This window comes from Theobroma cacao, chromosome 3 (genome assembly GCF_000208745.1).
Source record: "Theobroma cacao cultivar B97-61/B2 chromosome 3, Criollo_cocoa_genome_V2, whole genome shotgun sequence".
In the NCBI taxonomy this organism is placed as follows: domain Eukaryota; kingdom Viridiplantae; phylum Streptophyta; class Magnoliopsida; order Malvales; family Malvaceae; genus Theobroma; species Theobroma cacao.
Genome location: NC_030852.1, coordinates 25,420,857 through 25,427,067, shown reverse-complemented (window position 1 = coordinate 25,427,067; position 6,211 = coordinate 25,420,857).

The window sequence follows — 6,211 nt, the reverse complement described above, 5'->3', positions numbered from 1 at the left end:
TCCTAAGTTTGCCACATGCCTCATCATCTACGTACTCAAGGTAAAATTGCTTCCGAAACTCCCTCTAGAACTCCGCCCAAGTATGTATGGTTGCTTCCCTTAGCTTCTTATTGCACCTGCATCTCTACCATAACAAGGCAATGTCCACAAAATATATGGTTGCGAAATTAATCCGTAGAGCATTTTCCATGATGCCTATGGCCTTGAAGTATTGCTTTAAGCTTCAAAGGAAATTGTCCACCTCCTTGGCTTCTCTTTTACCTTGAAATTCCTTAGGTTTGGTCACATTTAAACGAGTCTCCCATTGAGCAGTTGGCACAACACCTCTTGTGGTTGCCTCTAGTGTGGCGAGCTTGTCCCGAAGCCCTCATACCTCTTGTCACAACGACTCGACCAGTTCTTCCAATGTTGCATTTCTATGGTTCAACATCTCCATTGATTCATTGAGAGTTGATTGCAACTCCCTACGAAGCTCGTCATATCTAGACCTCAACTCATCCATGTTAACCTCGAACTCCTCAAGTCTGCCCCCCATCTCTCCCACGGCCACCTCCATTCTGGTTACTCGGCCTTCAAGAGTGGGCATCATGTCCTTTGATTTACCTAAACCCCAACTCATCCATGTTGACCTTGAACTCCTCAAGTTTGTCCCTCATATCTCCCATGGCCACCTCCATTCTGGTTACTCGACCTTCGAGAGTGGACATCATGTCTTTCGATTTACCTAGACCCCAACTCATCCATGTTAGCCTCGAACTCTTTAAGTCTGTCCCTCATCTCTCCCACAGCCACCTCCATTCTAGTTATTTGGCCTTCGAGAATGGACATTATGTTATTCGATTTACCTCGCTTGGTTGCACCTCTAGTCTCCCCCACCTCTTGGGTGGATGCAGACTAATCTTCTGTTGATGTCGTCTCTTTTCCTCAAACCTTGGCTCTGATATCAACTGTCACGTGCTAGAATTTAAGCCCAACCTCGTGCAGCCTTAAACTCTGAAAGTAAGCCTTAAAACTCACAAAATAGCATACATAAAAAAAAAAAAAGAGAGCTTTTGAGAAATAAAATGTTTTGTATTTCTTTGGGGTGTGTTACAAATGAAGAGAATGGGCTTATTGATAGACTTATGGCCCCTTGTTAGATAAGATTAGATTACAAGATAGGGATAAAATAGGATAAAATAAAAAGATAATGATAAGGGATTTAATTTGAAGAGATAATATTTAAATTAAATCCAAATTCTCATCTAATTAATAAATCTACATTTAAACCTATATGTACAGTAGTAATCCAAGAGTTCAAATTAGATTACACTATGTGGGTTGGCTTGTTGTTTGGCTTATCTAGGTTGTTTAGCTTGTTTGGGCTGCCTAACCTGCTTAGGCTGTTGTTTGTTTGATTGTTTGGCCTGCCTGGACTGGTCTGAAAACTTAGGCCATGACATGCATGGTGTCATTATTTTATATATATATATATATATATATATATATATATATATATAATATTCAAGATTTATATGTATTTAAGTTTGAGCTTAAGTTTGCTTTTGATTTGATAATTATAGGCTTAATTTAATTGAATTTGAATTTACTTTTAATTATTTAATCACCAAGTTTAATATACATTTAAAAATATTGAACTAATCTTGCTTAATCTAAGTTAAGGTCGAATTTTAATAGTACTAATTAAAATTACTCGAAATTGAAAATCAAACAGGTATAATAATGCTATGTCCCCTATTTTTGAAATTATATATGTGATAGTAAGCACGAAAAGCCTAGCATGAGCAAAATATAAAACATGTGGGAGATTGGTTTCAAATTGCTTGAACCCAATTGAACCCAACTTCTATTCTTTGGGCTAGGCTGCAATATGCATTTACAATTGTTGAAGGCCCATTCCAGTAAGAGGGGTGCTTCCTATTTTAAATTGGATATCATTATTATTTCTAAAATAAAAAAAATGGATGTTTGCCACTCTAAATTCCATAATGTATCACAAGAGACATAATTGCTGCTTTCTTTGGTGCTTGATGACATGTTCTGTTATTAATTTATAATTATTATGCATATGCACAACGTGACTCGTTATTCATGCATTCCAAATTGATACTATGGAAGAAGTATTAGTATGTAACACATCTATACCTATATATTAAATTATCCTCGAACATAGTTAATTAACTGACACGTGATATATCTAATTGGTTTACATGAGGTAGCTTAATTTGGGTTGGTATATATTGTCACAGCTCGAAACTTAAACCCAATTTTGTGTAATCTTAAATTCTTAAAATAGAGTTTATATACTCAAAATCCATCTCATTACTTATTAATGTGGGATCCTTAATATTCTACCCCACCCAATTGTGAAACACCTTCATTGCACTAGCTATTTATCCATAGAGGAATAAAACTCTTACACTAGTCCAGATCTACTTCAACCCTTGTAACTTTCATGGGGGGCCCACATTAGTGAAGATATGAGTATGCTTTGATACCATTTATCATAGGGCCAGAACTTAGGCTCAGCCTCGTGCGACCTTAAACTCTAAAAATAAAGTTTAAGTAAACTTATAAATCACGGGTCCATATTCCTAACCCAAAAGACATGCCTGATAGGTGGTGGAAAAGTCATGTTTATATACTCCAGATCCATCCCATCTCTTATTAACGTGAGATCCGTGATATATATGTTGTATTTTTTATTTATTTATTGAAGATATTTGTTTGGATTTTCTTTTTTGCCAGTCTTTTCTCCCTATGCAAGACAAGACTGACAAACCATTCTTTTCTTTCTTTTTCTTTAGGGGAGGGATTCTAGAAAAGCCCATTCTAGAAATTTCTCCTCTATTTTTGTACTTTTCTTTTCCTTTGGCTTTCTTCTCAACCTGTTCTTTTTTCTTTTTCCTTTTTACTCTTATTTTGTTTCCTGTTTTCACTTTTTTCTTCTTTTTATTTCTTTTTTTTTCATTTTCTTTTGGTTTTCTTTTCCCCATGTTGTTTTTCTTTTTTCGATTTTTACTGTTCTTTTCTTTATGACTGATTTTTTTTTTTTTTGCTTTTGATTATTTTTTATTAGTGTTTTTTTGTCTAGTTTTTCTTCAAGTCATAGAAATTAGTTGTTAAGATTCTTTTTTTCATTCTTATTTTTGGTCTATTTTTGGTTTTTTTATCTATACCTATATATTAAAATTGTCCCAAAGCATGGTCAATTAGCTGACACGTTAATGCCTAATTGGTTTACATGGGGCAACTTAATTTGGGTTAGGACGTATTTTCTGAATTATTGATGATATTTGTTTAGATTTTCTTTTTTAATTTTAGGCATTTGTTGACTTTTCTTTTCTCCTTATGTAAGATAAGATGAACAAGCCATTCTTTTTCTTTTTTTGTTTAAATTAGGCATTCTAGAAATTTCTTCTCTACTTTGGTACTTTTCTTTTTCTTTGGCTTTCTTCTCTACCTGTTTTTTTTCTTTATTCTTTTCTACTCTTCTTCAATTTTGTGAAACCCGTAGTTTTCGTAACTTGGACAATTAACTTGGTGAGCGTAGCAAATGCTTTTGTTAACGTAAAAACCTTAATTTCATCATTGAAATTGTATAATTTAAAGTCATGAAGGTTGTGGGAGAGATTTAGAATGAGATTAGGCCTTAAAGAAGCAATTTTCACAAATTCGGCCTTGGATGGAAGGCGATCTTAGTACATGGAGAATTGAATCCACAAAGTAAAGTTTAATGGGAAATAATAACACTGGCCCAAGATCGAGTATAGAACCCTTGTAGTAGATCTTAGGGTAGGATATGAGATTTAGGGTAAACAATCTGGTCCAAGATCAAGTACCAAGCTCCCATAGTCGATCTTGAGCTGCTAGATCAATAAAAATCGAGCTTAAAAGCCCTAAAATAAAAAAATTCTTCATTTTCCCATCCGATTTCTCTCAAATTTCACCCCACTCGAAACCTTCACACTTTAATGCTAAATCTTGGATCCTCTCCACTAGGAGCTCACCAAAGAGGAAGAATAGGTAAAATAAGTTCTCTATTTATTGGGTATGAAGTTTGGATGAAAGTTTAGTGAAAATAATTGGAAAAAAGTGAAGATTTAATAGGTTTAGAAATGGGTATTCAAAGTCTTCCGAAATTTTTGGGTTTTTGAGGATACTGATGGTTGAATATCAATTTGTTGGGACTTTGAGAGTATTTATGCTTGAATATCAATTTGTTGGGACTTTGAGAGTATTTATGTTTGAATATCATTTCTAGATGATATTGGAGTAATTTGAATTATTGAAAAAATCGAGCTTTCGACGAAAGGTGCCAACAGGAAAAAGGGCATGCTTCAAGAGGTGCGTAGATACAACGTTTTTAATTATTTTAATATAATGAAGCATACCTATTCTACCATCTCGTAGTAAAACATATTTTGATGAACTTTGTGTTGTGAATGATGGTTTCAAGCATGTTTAGGAAATCGAAGTATACTATGTAAAAATGTTACTATGTATCTAGTTTTGTGCATGGAGAACAAGCCTTTCAAATGTTTGATACCTCAAAATTTATGTTTGTTTGTGACTAGTTGAATGATTACAAAAATTTGAGAATTTCAAATGAAATGATTAATTTTGCATAGACCCTAATGATAACTCTATGATATAGAGTTATTTGAGCTTAATTTTGATAGTAATTTAGTGTAGTTCTTGTAGTAATGCATAAAAATTAGTATGTTTTATTTAAATTATTTTAAGTTAGTTATTTTAAGTGAGTCAATATAATTTTAATTAATTTTATACTTAATTTGGTGTGAATGTGATTAAGATAGGTTGTTGCCAATTTATTTGTGCTTTTGTAGGTGTTTAATAGAAAAAGAATTTTAATGGAAAAAAGAGAGCAATTTTGAGGTGTAGATTTTTACTGCATATATTTTGGTATTTCGACCACAACTCTCTTTACAAAACTCCAAATGAAATGATTCTTAGCCATTGGAAAGCTAAGAAAAAAATCTACAACTTTCATGTTTACCACTTCACCTACTTCTACTTGGAATGTGATCAAAAATCTTGTCGAAGTTGATGTATAGTAGCAATCCTAGAGCAATTATGATTTCTGCAAATAAATTGGTCAAGGCCATGACCCACGTAGTCTGATGAGGAAAACCTGATTGGAATTGACTTTTTTTTTTCACCCAATTTGGCCTAACTTCAAAGTCTTATAAAAACAACCTGTCAGAGAACTTTTGGAGAGAATGAGACACTAGATTGACAGTTGAGATTCAAGCTAAAAAATCGTTAAAAAGAAAATCGCATTGGAACTGAAAAGAAATTGAAAGATTCAGGAAAATTTGGAGGTCAAGAGTTTTACTCTTGGAGTTTATTTATTCTTTATTTTTCTTGGTTTAGTTTCAATATTTAAACTTTATTTGATGATGATGTGTGACTTGATGGGGAACTAATTCATTTATCTAAGATTATGATTGAACTCCATATATAGTCTGATTCATTTATCTCTCTTTTGTTTATGTTTAATGGATTTAAGTTGTTTCTTTGATTCTATTCTTAATACTTCTAGTTGCTTGGCCATCAATTATATTGAATTGGAAACGTTGGTTAAATTTTGATGAAAGAGATTTAGGTAGGCCTATAATAGAATAGCGTATGATTGAATGCACATAGTTTATTAGGTGATTTGATTTGCATAGAGGGCAGACATACACCTATAAGCCATTTGTAGCGAAATTAAAGCACGAACTTAATAAATTTGTCTTTAATTTAATTTGCATTGACATATAGTAAATTAATTATGAGAGATATTTTTATGAGAAACTCGACAAAGACTTATAAATAATTTAAGACTCTAGGTTAGCAACTTAATTCATTAAACTGAATTAAGAGAAAGAGAGAATAATCAGATGAAGTATTGAGGGACATCATAATCTTAGGTCTAGTAGTCACTCGAATTTAATAAAGTAAATTTGCTAATAGATTTTAGATTAGTTTTATTTTTAGTTTATTAGTTTTAATTATAACTTTAATTGTTTGGATAAGATTAGGGTGTGTCAATTTTAGTATTTAATAATAGGAATTAAATCAATTCTTTATGGAAACGATACTCTACTTATCATTATATTATCTTTTTTATACGTATACTTGCGTGGGTAGAAATTTGAACAACACCTAGCATCGGGGTCAACTTGTCTTTGATATTGATGATTTG